Here is a 13,510-nt window from a genome sequence, read left to right as displayed (position 1 = left end):
CGCTATTTGTTTATGTTATATAATGTTTTCAAACCCTTAAAACCTATATGTCTATATCTGCAATGCCAAAGGTGAGTATTCTTCAAGAATTTCTTCGAAGTAAGTAGTGGATTTTAGGCGTGATTCTTACCAGTAATATGAACATTATGTTTGTCGACATGGTTGTTTGCATAATATGCTCCTCCTTGGGATGGTAGATTCTACATACTTCATGTTGTATCAACCTGTTAATTTTCACTTATCACGAAGGGGCTAGCTTAGGGCAAGAACAGAACAATCACGAACATTGTTATAAGCACAACTCACTGCAATCTACATTTCTCAACAAAAATGAGTAGCTTAGGGCAAGAACAGGACAATCATGAACATTGTTATAAACACAACTCGCTGCAGTCTACATTTCTCAACAAAATAGAGTAGCTTAGGGAAGAACCGAACAATCACGAATATCGTTGTAAGCATATTATCAAAGAAGTATGTTTCAAAAAAAGATCCTGCAAGAAGCAGTGAATTGAACCACGCATGTGTTCAACAGAAATCTTACATTTGTAGTGAAAGGACTTGAAGTGGTGTAGATCCCAACATATTGGAGTAGCTTTTCTTCCATTTTTGTTATTTTTTCACTTATCACGAATGGGCTAGCTTAGCGCAAGAAAAGATAATTATGAACCATTATAAGCACAACTCACTGCAGTTTACATTTTTGAACAAAATGGAGTAGCTTTGGGCAAGAACAGGACAATCATGAACATCGTTATAAACACAACTCGTTGTAGTCTATATTTCTCAATAAAATGGAGTAGTTTAGGGCAAGAACAGGGTAATCACAAACATCGTTATAAGCACAACTCGCTGCAGTCAACATTTCTCAACAAAATCGAGTAGCTTTGGGCAAGAACAAGACAATCACGAACATCGTTATAAGCACAACTCGTTGCAGTCTACATTTCTCAACAAAATCTATGAACAACGGCTTCTTTGCAAACATATGATTGCTACACCCTGAGTCAAGGAACTAAACATCTTTTCTCAACTGATTATCTCCACATATACATCAACAATATTTGTTCGCTTCCTTCTCCCATTGAGATCACCCATATCTTAAATGTCCCAACTGATGATATATAGTAGTCAACGGTAGCTTTGTTGAATACTTGTCTACCTCTTCCGCAAAAAACTTCACGAGTTCGATCACCTCGTCTTCTACTAATTCTATTATATATCATCTTTAATGCTTGTTTGTCATCTCCCCGTCCATTCATCCTTTGATTATTTATATTGAATTGTAAGTTTTAATTAAATATTTAAAAATAAATTAATAGATGTTTGACGAATTAATTAAGGATGTATTTTGGAAGATGAATTCTACTAGAGGCTCATAATTTTCAAGTAAAAGCTATCGGGTTCAAAGTCAAATTTTCCACTCAATAGCCCCTTTCTTCATCAGCTCGTTCTTGATCTTAATAGGATTTGATTCCTTCATGAAAGATGTTCATCTAAGTACCATGAAGGTAAAGGAAATGTTAACTTTAGAAAAAAGGGAGTGGAGAGAAACAAATTTCTTTCAATTGGGCACGCTCACTTCGAGGTCTTTTACATAAATACTATTTGAAGGTAAAAAAATTGAATGGGATAGGTAAAACACGTGGATTCGTTTATAACCTCGTATTGCAATTCCAAACTTTTCCTTAAGCTTCTTTAATTGTGGGCGTCTTGGCCATATAGTTTTGGGGCACCTTCAACCCACGATTCTTTCATTAAAGTTATGGGCTATCTTACTTAGAATGTGTAGGAATAAGTTGGAAGGAAAATGATTATAACCCTCAAATTTAAAAAAATCCGAGGAACACATACTTAAAATCTAAACTACTATAAGTCTGGTTGGAGGCTCATCGTTGCTTGGTTTTTTTTCCAAACGGTAGCCCATGCTTTATAATCTATAGATTGAGCTTAAACCCACTTTGAAACGTCGAGAACCACCGTGAATTTGAATTCAAGATTTCAGGAATTTTTGTCAGTAATATCTTCTCCAATCAGACTTTCGCCAACTTCTATTTTGAATATGAGCAGTTGGATTTACTGAGTTGTGTGTCATATGAAACCTACTGATATTGGATAAAGATATTTAAGGTTTTCAAAGGTTGTGGTGGTTCTCGTTTAAGTGCTGATCTGACTTATGGAACTCTCTTTTGTACTAACTTGTCTTGCTCCACCTTTTTCATTTGTTGTCTATGCATATCTAATAAGGTGGCAGCCTTAAGCGTGGTGGCGTAATTGCTTGCGACATGGACAGCCATTGACACTTGGATATCTTCTCTTAAGCTCAAAGCGAAGTGGAGAGTTCTTGTCTTCTCCGTATCTACAATCTTGTGGGCAGATCTGAATAGTTTAGTGAATTCTACATCATATTTCTCCTCGGCCCTTTTCCCTTGTTTAAAGCTTTAGAATGCTTTAGAATGCCTCCTGACTTTTGAACAGGGTAGTAATTTCTCGACAATTGCCTCTCTAAGCTGAGTACAAGGAATAATTCAATCTTAAGCGCTTACGCGATCTTAGAAATTGATTTCTACCACAAATGTTCCACTCTGGAGTGAACGTGATGGTGGAGTGTCTAAGGGGCTTGGTTTGACTTGAGTTAGGTCCTTGTGTTTTTGTTTAATTGCTCTAAACTGGGCTAGGACCATCTTTACTTCAGTGGTTGTTTTTGTTGAGTTCTCTGAAGCCAACCTATGGCTTTTTCTCGTAGTTGGGTTCCTTCTCTTGGGTGACATAATTTAGTCCTAGAAGAGTACTTTAGGGTTACTCACTTTTAAGGTTATCTTAAATCTTAACTTAAATAGTAACCCTATAATTATGCACTCTATAATTATGCACCCAATAACTAAAAACCTTAGGTATACTTAAATTTGGAGTCTTAGAGGGGTTCCTGCCTTGTTTTGGCAAAGTGTTGTCTGGAGCTGGCCATAGAAAAACCTTGGACTCTAATACCCCTTCTATCAGCACATATTGAGACTTGGGTTGACTCGATGAGTATAAAAAGGGGATTGAAGATAAGTTGCTCCACCTGAGTGAAGTTTCTGATGGAATGCGGTTTTTGGAGTCTCGCATGAACGAGTTTGTCACTAAAGCCGACATGATTGACGAATAGGTAGGCCGCCTTGAGGCAATGCCTGTCTACGAATTAATGGTTAGGGTTAAGGTCCTAGAAGATAAGGTCACAATTATTGGTGGGCTCGAGCGTTGAGATAGCTCAATGAGCTCCTTTTCCGAGATGGAAAAACGTATTGAGGGCCTAGGCAATGCACAACAAGCGATTGTTCAGATGCTCTCATAAATGTTTGGGAATTTAAGAGCACCTCTTGGAGTGGTCAGGACTGAAGTGTCAGTTCTCAGTGCCTGACTAAACTTCACCATGAGAGCGGTGGGGAACCAAACCTCAGCCAGGTGTGCAATCCAATATAACAAGATAAGGTCTTAGAGTCCAAACCCTTATGTGGGGTTCGAGATACTAAGGCTCTAGAGAGTTTTATCTTTGACCTCCAACAGTACTGAAATTAAGGGAGCTGAGGCATATTGGGAATATTCGATACTAGCATAAGTTTTTTTTTTTTTTTTTTTTTTTTTTTTTTTTTTTTTTTGGATATTTGTGACATGTTTGAAAAAGACAAGGTCATCAGATCTATTGAGGGGTTGAAGTTGTGGGAAAAGACCCAACTCTCCGAACAAAGAGTTCAAAACCTTTTTATGTTCTATGCTATAGGAAAACGACCATTTGGCCTTAGTAACGATCAATCCCAAGACATAAGATGGAACATGACTTTTGTAAATGGGGGTAATAGAAATTATCGACCCGGGAGAGACAACAAACTTAAAGGTGAAGAAGGGGAATGTGAGTCCTCGTAACAAAGAAATAGAACTAGAGGAGACCTCACAGGTTGTCAAGGCTCTTCGTCTTGCTTCATATGCAAGGGGCTCACCGAGAAATTAAGTGCCACAAAAGGTACTTTATACCTTCCAAGTAAAGTTGCAATAAATTTAGGAGCGGAGTGGGACAACGAAAGTTGAAACATGGCTAGTAAAAAGCGAGTTAATTTAATTGAATGATAAAAAAAATTGTATATATTGAAAAAACAAATTAAAATAGTGATAGAATAGAAAAATTATTTATTATAAATGAAGAATTTGTATTATGAAGAAAAATATAATAACATCCTAAATGTAAAAGTTTAGATAGAATTGTAAAAAAAAAAAAAAATCACTTAGAAAATATTGTGAAGTTTAAAATGTTCTACTTGAAATTCATAAAATATAGTGCAAGAATCTTCACTTGACCAAACATTTGGATCATCTCTCTTCTTTCTCTCTCTCTTCTTTCTCTCTCTCTTCCATCTAATTTCTTACTTCTTACATTTTTCCATCAAAGGAAGAGAGAAGATAAAGAGATGAGAGAAAAAATTATAAAAATATAGTTTTTAAAATAAAAGTAGGTGTCAAGTCAATTTTTGACTAGTAATGAACAAAAAAACAATAGATGGGACGTAGTTGAGTTAGAGACTACAAGATCATTTAAACTAAATTTAGAGAAAATATAAATTTCATTAAAAAATTAATAGGGGAAATTTAAAGGTTAAAGTATAAAAATATATATTTATATTAAAGTATATGCACAACCTTTATAAAATAACTCGGTAGCGTAGAGGATTAGTGACTTCATGTTAGAAGGTTGTGAGATTGACTCCCACTATAGTCGTCAACCAAAACCTTAGATCTTTACCGTAACATGAGTCATAATCACAAATAAATCATTAAATTTGTTAATTAATTATTAATGTATATAAAGATTGGTTGTGAAATAATATACTCTTAGTTTTAAATCTTAAAACTAGGTAGCAAAAGTTATCGGGTCATATAAACACCAATATCTAACGCGTACGACTTTATAAAATGATTGCATAATGCAGTGGATTAGCGTGTCTGACTTTAGATCAGAAGTTCGTGGGTTCGACTCCCAAAACTAGGTGTCAAACTGAAAATAATTTTCGGGTTTCAAAAATGTCAACCCTGGTTTAGCTAGGGGATGATTGAAGAACTTGCAAGATCGTGGTTACCTAAGTAATAATATATTCCTAGTTTTAAATCTTAAAACTAGGTAGCAAACTTACAACAATTTTTGACTTTAAAAAAATTCAACTATAATCAAGTTATCGGGTCATATGAACACCCCTATGCATTAGCGCAGATGACCTTAAATAACAACTGCATAGCGCAGTGGATTGACATGTTTTGGTTCAACTCTCATTGTGGTCTGGTCATCAACCAAAACACTAGGTAGCAAACTGATAAGAATTTTCGATTATAAAAAAAATTCAACCTTGGTCGAGTTATCAGGTCATATGGACACCTCAATCTATGTATTAGTGCATACGACTTTACAAAATGACTGCATAGCATAGTGGATTAGCGCGTCTAACTTCGAATCAGAAGGTCGTGGGTTCAACTCCCATTGTGGTCGTCAACCAAAACCCACCCTATTTGTTTGTGCATTAGCGAATTAGTGCATCTAATCTTTTATTAGAAGGTCGTAGGTTCGGCTCCCATTGTGGTCATCAACCAAAACCATAGAAGCATCATTCATGGAATAACGGGCTTCCGTAAAAATTTGGATTGTCAAAGCCCAGAATAGTGTTGCCAAATTTTTAGCGCGAAGACTACAGCACCTGAGTGTTACATCACTGTAAATCATGTGATTGTGGTCATCAACCAAAGCCATAGAAGCATTATTCATGGAATAACGGGTTTCGGTAAAAATTTCCTGCATCGTAGACCAGACCCTCGGACCAAAGCCATAGAAGCATCATTCATGGAATAACGGGTTTCGGTAAAAATTTCCTGCATCGTAGACCAGACCCTCCTTTTATGGTGAGGCACCCTCCACTGTGCGCCATCATTCATGGAATAACGGGTTTCGGTAAAAATTTCCTGCATCGTAGACCAGACCCTCCTTTTATGGTGAGGCACCCTCCACTGTGCGCCAAAGCCGAAGGCGTAGTGGCATTTCCTTCGGTTACTGCATTCTCCTCATCATGCAGGGCGGGGTAGAGATACTGAGGTATGACGTTTAGACATTAAATAAGCTCCACGTTTAAGGTATTTTTGCACTGGGGAATTATTCGTCAACAAAGACTATTACCCTCACAACATCCTCCTTTGGTCTATCCACTGACCGACTTACTTAGGTATCAAACTGAAAGGAATGAACGGCACAAAGTCTCAGTCCCTTCTTGGACGCATCCTTGTAAATCATGTGATTGTGCTCATCAACCAAAGCCATAGAAGCATCATTCATGGAATAACGGGTTTCGAAAAAAATTTAGATTTTCTGTCCATGCAGATAGTGTCGCCAAATTTTTAGCGTGAACACTATGGCACCAACTCTAGGTTGTGGGTAGGATAGTTCTTTTCGTATTCCTTTAGTTGATAGGACGTGTATGCAACGACCTTGTCGTGTTGCATTAACACACATCCTCAGTCCCTTCTTGGACACATCACTATAAATCATGTGATTGTGGTCATCAACCAAAACCGTAGAAGCATCATTCATGGAATAACGGGCTTAGATAAAAATTTAGATTTTTTGTCCATGCAGATAGTGTCGCCAAATTTTTAGCGCAAACACTACGGCACCAACTCTAGGTTGTGGGTAGGATAGTTCTTTTCGTATTCTTTTAGTTGATAGGATGCATATGCAACGACCTTGTCGTGTTGCATTAACACACATCCTCAATCTCTTCTTGGACGCATCACTATAAATCATGTACCCTTCTGAACTCTCGATTTTCTTTTAGGTTCTGGAAGCTTGCCTCACAAGCATCATTCCATGTAAATGGGTACCCCCTTTCTCGTTAGCTGTGTCAAATGCGAGGTTATCCTAGCGAAGTCCTGCACGAACCTTTGATAGTATCCCGCCAATCCTAGGAAACTTCATACTTTTTTTACCGTAGTTAGGCGTTCCCATTTTGTGACCGCTTCAACCTTGGTGGGATCTATGAATATTCCGTCCTTTGACACCACATGTCCTAAGAAAGAGACTTTTTGTAACCAAAATTTGCACTTGGAGAACTTGACATATAACTTGTTCTCTCTTAGGGTGGCTAGGACTTTTCGGAGGTGTTCCTTGTGTTTTAGGTTTGTTCTCGAGTACACTAGGATGTCGTCAATGAACACAATCACAGACATGCCTAGACAGTCCTTGAGTACTCGATTCATTAATTCCATAAACACAGTTGGGGGTATTGGTGAAGCCAAATGACATCACTGTGAACTCGTAGTAACCGTAGTTTGTCGCAAAATTTGTCTTTGGTATGTCTTTTTCTTTAATCTGTATCTTAGAAAAATGTCTTCTATTCTAGGCAGAGGGTATTTGTTTTTTTACGGTTCTCTTATTTAACTGTTGAGATATAATATTTCGAGAATATATTATTTATGGAATATATCTTAGATATTATATCTTAATACTTTCCTTTATGATATGATTTAGAGTATATTTTATTTTATTTTTAATATTTAATTAGTTTATTATTTGTAAATATTAGTTGATAGCTTGTATCATATTTAAAGCTTATGAATATCAATAAGAACACACCTTCGATCTAATTCTATTTCTCATCCTTAACATGATAAGTCCAATTGATTGAGTTAGGGTTTGCTATTCCTAATACTCCCCCTAGGAGAGTATTAGACTAAAGCCAAACCCTAACTCAATCAATCTTTAGAGCCGTCGTTCATCAACTAACTCAATCAGTTAGGCCTTTACAGCCACCGATCATCCATCGTTAAAAGATCTTCAAATTTCTCACCAAGCTCAAAGGTGGCATATTCAAGATGTTCATATTTTCTTTCACAACCTCTCAAGTGATTCAGAGCACCGATCTTGGTGTCATTATCCAACTTCAAAACTTTAGATGTTTATTTAACACATCCTTCACTCTGATCAGCCCAGATATTCACTTGTTCCAATCAAATTAAATGGAACAAATTATCAATCCTAGAGTAAATCATTTATGCATAAATCAAGAAGCAGCTCTTCAAGTTCTGAGATACATCGAGGCGGTTTATTTCTGAGTTTTGCATCTTTTTAGGAAATTCAATAATTTCTTGAGAAGTCTAAAAATGCAAACCAATCAAAGGCCGTCTATGTCTGAGTTTTGCATATTTTTGGGAAATTCAATAATTTCTTGAGAAGTCTAAAAATGCAAACCAATCCAATGAGGTCTATTTTTTGGTTTTGCATATTTCTTGTAAATTCAATAATTTTTTGAAAGTCTAAAAACCAATGTGTCCATATCATCAGCAAATACTTGTTTAGAGTTAACTTGACGGATATTTTCACTACTGGGAAAACAAAAGTGTTATTGACCTACACTCTTTTCTTAAAGACAAGTTGAGTGTTATTGACCTACACTCATTTTCACTATTGGGAAAACAAAAGTGTTAATGACCTACACTCTCTTCTAAAAGACAAGTTGGGTATTATTGACCTACACTCAGTAAAAACAACTTGGGTGTTATTGACCTGCACTCTCTATTTTCACTACTAGATAGACAAAAGTGTGATTGACATACACTCTCTTCTCAAAGACAAGTTGGGTGTTATTGACCTACACTCATAAAAACAACTTGAGTGTTATTGACCTACACTCGTAAAGACAAGTTGGATGTGATTAACATACACTCTCCAACTTGAGGAGGAGTGTTGAGATATAATATTTGGAGAATATATTATTTATGGAATATATCTTAGATATTATATCTTAATATTTTTTTCCTTTATGATTTGATTTACAGTATATTTTATTTTATTCTCCATATTTAGATAGTTTATATTTTCTTATTTGCAGGTATTAGTTGCTAGCTTATATCCTATTTAAAGCTTATGAATATCAAAGAGAACACACATTCGATTCCAATTCTATTTCTATTTCTCATTCTTAACATTAACTCTATGTAATTGATGCACAGAAAAATCGGTTAGTCTTTCTTTTTGACAAACAACACTGGCGCACCCAACGAGATACGTTAGGTGGAATGAAACCTTTATCCAGTAGATCTTGTAACTGCGCCTTGAGTTCTTTTAACTCCGTTGGCACCATACGATAAGGTGCTTTGGAAATAGGCCTGGTTTTCGGTTCGAGTTCGATAGCGAAAACAATCGCTCGGGAAGAGGGTATTCCATGTAGGTCTTCCAGAAATACATCTGGGAACTCAATTACTACTGGTACGTTTTCTAGAGTCTTTTCTTTTATCTACATCTACGGAACATGCGAATATAGTCCAACTGCCTTGTTGGACTAATCTCTTTGCTTTCATCACCGAGACTACCTTTGGGGTAGTCCTGGTACTTGTGCCATTAAATTTAAAGCTAGGTCTTGCCAGTGGTGAGAATATCACTTCCTTTTTGCGACAGTCTATACTAGCACAGTTTTCAGCTAGTCACTCCATGCCTAGTATTACGTTGAAATCAGTCATCTTTACTATTATTCGGTCTACGCTTGTAGTTTGGTTCCCTACGATTACTTGGCCATTCTTTACTCTATCCCTAGCTACTAGGTCTACCCCCGCAGGAGTGCTTACAAACAATTCATGCAATAAGAGTTCTAGTTCGAACCCTGCTTGTACAACAAAAGGCATAGAGATAAAAGAATGCGTAGAGCTAGAATCAAATAAGGTAAAAGCAAAATGACCTAAAACAGATAGTGTACCTGTCACCACGTCGTTGGACTTCCCAATATATTGACGATGTATGATTCATGTCTTGCCACTTGAGGTGCACACAAGTCGGGGTTTGAAGATGACATGGTTGGTAATGGATGGAAAGCTCCTTAACCAAAAGCTCTTGCCTCCTCCCTCACATCTCCCCAAACGTTGAAATTTAGCCTACGACCTATTTTTCTTTGTTTTGATTTCTAAAATTATTTTTTCTCGATCGACATTTTGAAAATTCATGTTTTTTTTTTCTTAATAATTATTATTCCACCCTTTACCCGGGGAATTAGATTGATGAAGAGATGACTGAAGATTACACCCCTTATAAGAAAGATTGTATCTTGTAACATGGATTCATTTGTTCATTAACGTAAAATGTCAAGTTTGAGTCGATTTTGTGAGTTTGATTTCTTAATTTTTCAAACTTAAAAATCATATATTTAAAATCTATGTATCACAATATTTTTTTTAACAATATTATAGTTGTTGAACGATTTTAGTTGATTGAATTTTGTTTAGTGAGAATAAAATAAAGATGATCATTCTTGTGGTGTAAAATAAATTTAATTTAAATTTAAATTTAAAATTGTGATACTTTAAGGATAGATAAATGATTTTGGAAGGAAAAAAACTCTGTGATTTCTTTCATTCACTATATTAGGGGTTAAGTTCGAACATAAAAACAAAATACAAGAAAAATTAAAGACCAAATAAGGCAAAAGAGCCCAACATGGGCCAAATTGTAGAAGGAACCGAGCCACCACATAAAAGTGAGAAGAGAAACATGCCTGGTATTAAACATGTATACAATGTGTCTCCATTTCAAGTGACCATTATTTACGAGTTCAATCCACTTGCGTCTCTAGATTTGCTTCATATTCTTTCTAATATTTTTATGAGTGAAGCAACCACAAGATAGATTTGATCAAAACATTGCAGAAATAGGTGAAGGAGAGAAATTGAGAAACTAAATTTCAAAGTTGTTTCAATAATTCATAAAGGACAGAAGGAAATTATTTTTCAATCGGGTAACTCGATTTGGATACATTTTTGTAAGGAGCTATACCCATCTCAAAGGAAGACAAACTTACCTCCAAGAGGGGATGACTCTTATCAAGTCCTTCAAAGAAATAATAACAATGCCTATAAAATCTATCTACCGGGAGAATTTTCAGTAAATTCTACTTTAAATGTTGCTTACTTGAGTCCTTTTGATGTAGGTGTGATTTTTCTGCTTCGAGCACGAATTCTTTTAAAAAAGGGGAAGATGATAAGAATCACGATGTTTTAAATGCTCCAACTGGACCTATTACACGATCTAAGGCCAAGAAGATTCAATAAGCATTCATTCTTCATCTACAAAATTGGATAGGCTCGATCAACCATAATTTCATGTGTTACAATCTGATTCAATTGAGGAAGGAGCATTTGGAGCTTCAAAAGTGAATATTTGCACGGTTGAAGTAGCAGATGAAGTTGCTAAATCATTTCATGAGTTGTTAGAAAACTTTATTATTATTTTTAATTTCATAAAGTTTGTAATGGTCAAAACTGTCTTTGTCTTTTGTGGAGATTAAAGGAGATCGGGATTAAATCCTGACCACTAACTTCTTTTGTGGGGAGACTATAAATACCCACAAATTATCATGTAAAAATCAGATTTGTGATGAATGAAATTCATCTCTCAAATTGAGACATTCCCCCTTCGAAATCCAAGCATCATCTTTGCCATTTCTAAGTTTCAAACAATTCTTGTGGTAGATTGCATCCGACTCATTCAATCAAGCCTTGATCAAGTTCCATTGTGAAGTGACTCAATTTAGAACAAGGTTCCAAATCTTGCTTCTAGCTCTTTGATCGTAAGAGGTAATCTAATTCTAGCTATCTCTTGGTTGATCTGAATTTTGTATAAGGAGGTGTTAATTTCTTTGATCCAAGGGTTAAGCAACAACACTTGGATCATTGGACTGAGGATTAGGGTTGCCTTATCAGCTTACATTGTAAGCCATAGAGTTGCCCATGACTGAACGGTACATCCTCGTCACTTCGAGGTACGCTTGGCCATAAAATGTTTAAATATGTATTGTTGAATATTGATATTTTGATTGACTATCATATGTGGTTTTACGTACGTTGGTAAGTCAAAAGTAGTGGATAATGCATGTTGCACAATGTATGAATATGTATTGTTGAATATTGATATTTTGTTTGACTATCATGAGTGATTTTACGTACGTTTGTAAGTGAAAAGTAGTGGATAATACACGTTGCATAATACCCGGCTGTAAAATGGAATTTTACGAAGTGATTAATTGTTAGTTAGGAATGAAATAGGAAAATGATGACTCGCTAAGTAAGAAATTAGGGCAGTACACATGCTCAAAATGAGCCAGCAAGGGTGCTGGAGAGCCCATCTTTAGAAGCCCCACCTCAAGAACAATCAGTAAATGTGAACCCAAATCCGGTAATAGGAGTTCCCCCACTAAGTCCACCGGGAGCAAACCTTGATGCTCCAGGAGTACCTAATATGGCCTCGATGGTGGGAGTGATGCAATCCTTGGCACAGACAGCTGGGAAAATGGCACAACTGATCTGGACCTTAGTGCAAAATACTAGACAGACGACTCAACACAACCAAGAGGATGCCAACATGACGGAAGAAAGCAAGTATTTTAGAGCTTTCAAACGTTGGGACCCTGAAGTATTTAAGGGAAAGTCCAAGGATCGAGTCGTAGCTAAATTATGGTTGTCTTCTATTGATGAAATTTTTAGACACATAAAGTGTCTGGAAGAACAGAGACTGAGTTACGTGACTTACCTGTAACGCAATGATGCTAAACTGTGGTGGCAATCAGCCTCCAGGGCGATTGCTGCAAATGAAGACGATATCACCTGGACACAGTTTAGAGGAGCGTTCCTCTGAAAATACTTTAAACCAGTGGTACGATACAAGAATTAGCGTGAATTCCTAAGCATAGAGAAAGGAAACAGGTCAGTAGAGGAGTATGAACGAGAGTTTATCCACTTGTCCCATTTCGCCCCAATAATGGTTGCAACAGAAGAGCAGAAAGTAGAATGTTTCATTATGGGCTTGAGGCCCGATGTTCGAGGGGCGGCGTCTGTTATGATCGCACAACAACGCACACACTCGATCTAGATGAACATAAAGAACAGGATAGAGAAAATGCAAGGAGAACTCTGGCTAAAGGATTTATATTGATGACTTCAAGTATGTACCGTAAGAGAGAATACAGATAAGAAGGAAAGTACATTTTCAAAGCCCTGCGGGTATGTATATATGGTTTAGCCTACTATATTTAGCTTTACCAGATATAACCATCTACTATATATAACTATTTACCATATATAACTTTACCAAATATAGCTTTATTGACTCAGCTATAAATAAGCAGCAGGCTCCATAACCTAACAATTCTACCACTTGGAGACTGATCTAGTCAACCAAGAATTTCATTCTCAAATGATCATGAATATCTTCACTGCACCATACCAATTGAGGTTTTGCACAACCTCAATATTCCAACATTAACACATTTTGTCAACATGTTTGTTGGATTCTTTGCACCCTCTATCTTCTCAAAACACATCACCATCTTCCACTAACCTGCAAGTGAAATGGTATCGCCTTCCGTGTTTTATCTTTAAATGATAGGTCAGGTTCCTCACCAACTGTATGACACTCTGACTATCTCTATAAAGAATCTTTTTGTGCTGCTTCTTGCCCAAT

At 36.4% G+C, this 13,510-nt stretch overlaps 1 non-coding gene across 1 annotated transcript; it reads left to right on the top strand.

The window, feature by feature from the left end:
- Nucleotides 1-5,438: 5,438 nt before the first annotated feature.
- TRNAR-UCG (transfer RNA arginine (anticodon UCG)) lies at nt 5,439-5,512 on the top strand. The gene has a single exon. It is a non-coding gene; the product is annotated as a tRNA-Arg (tRNA).
- The last annotated feature ends 7,998 nt before the right edge of the window (nt 5,513-13,510 follow it).

The sequence above is a fragment of the Cucurbita pepo genome, chromosome 1 (genome assembly GCF_057944985.1).
Source record: "Cucurbita pepo subsp. pepo isolate OVF chromosome 1, ASM5794498v1, whole genome shotgun sequence".
NCBI classification, from domain to species: Eukaryota; Viridiplantae; Streptophyta; class Magnoliopsida; order Cucurbitales; family Cucurbitaceae; genus Cucurbita; species Cucurbita pepo.
Note: the sequence above shows the minus strand (reverse complement) of the source record. Positions and strands in the feature narration are given on the sequence as shown.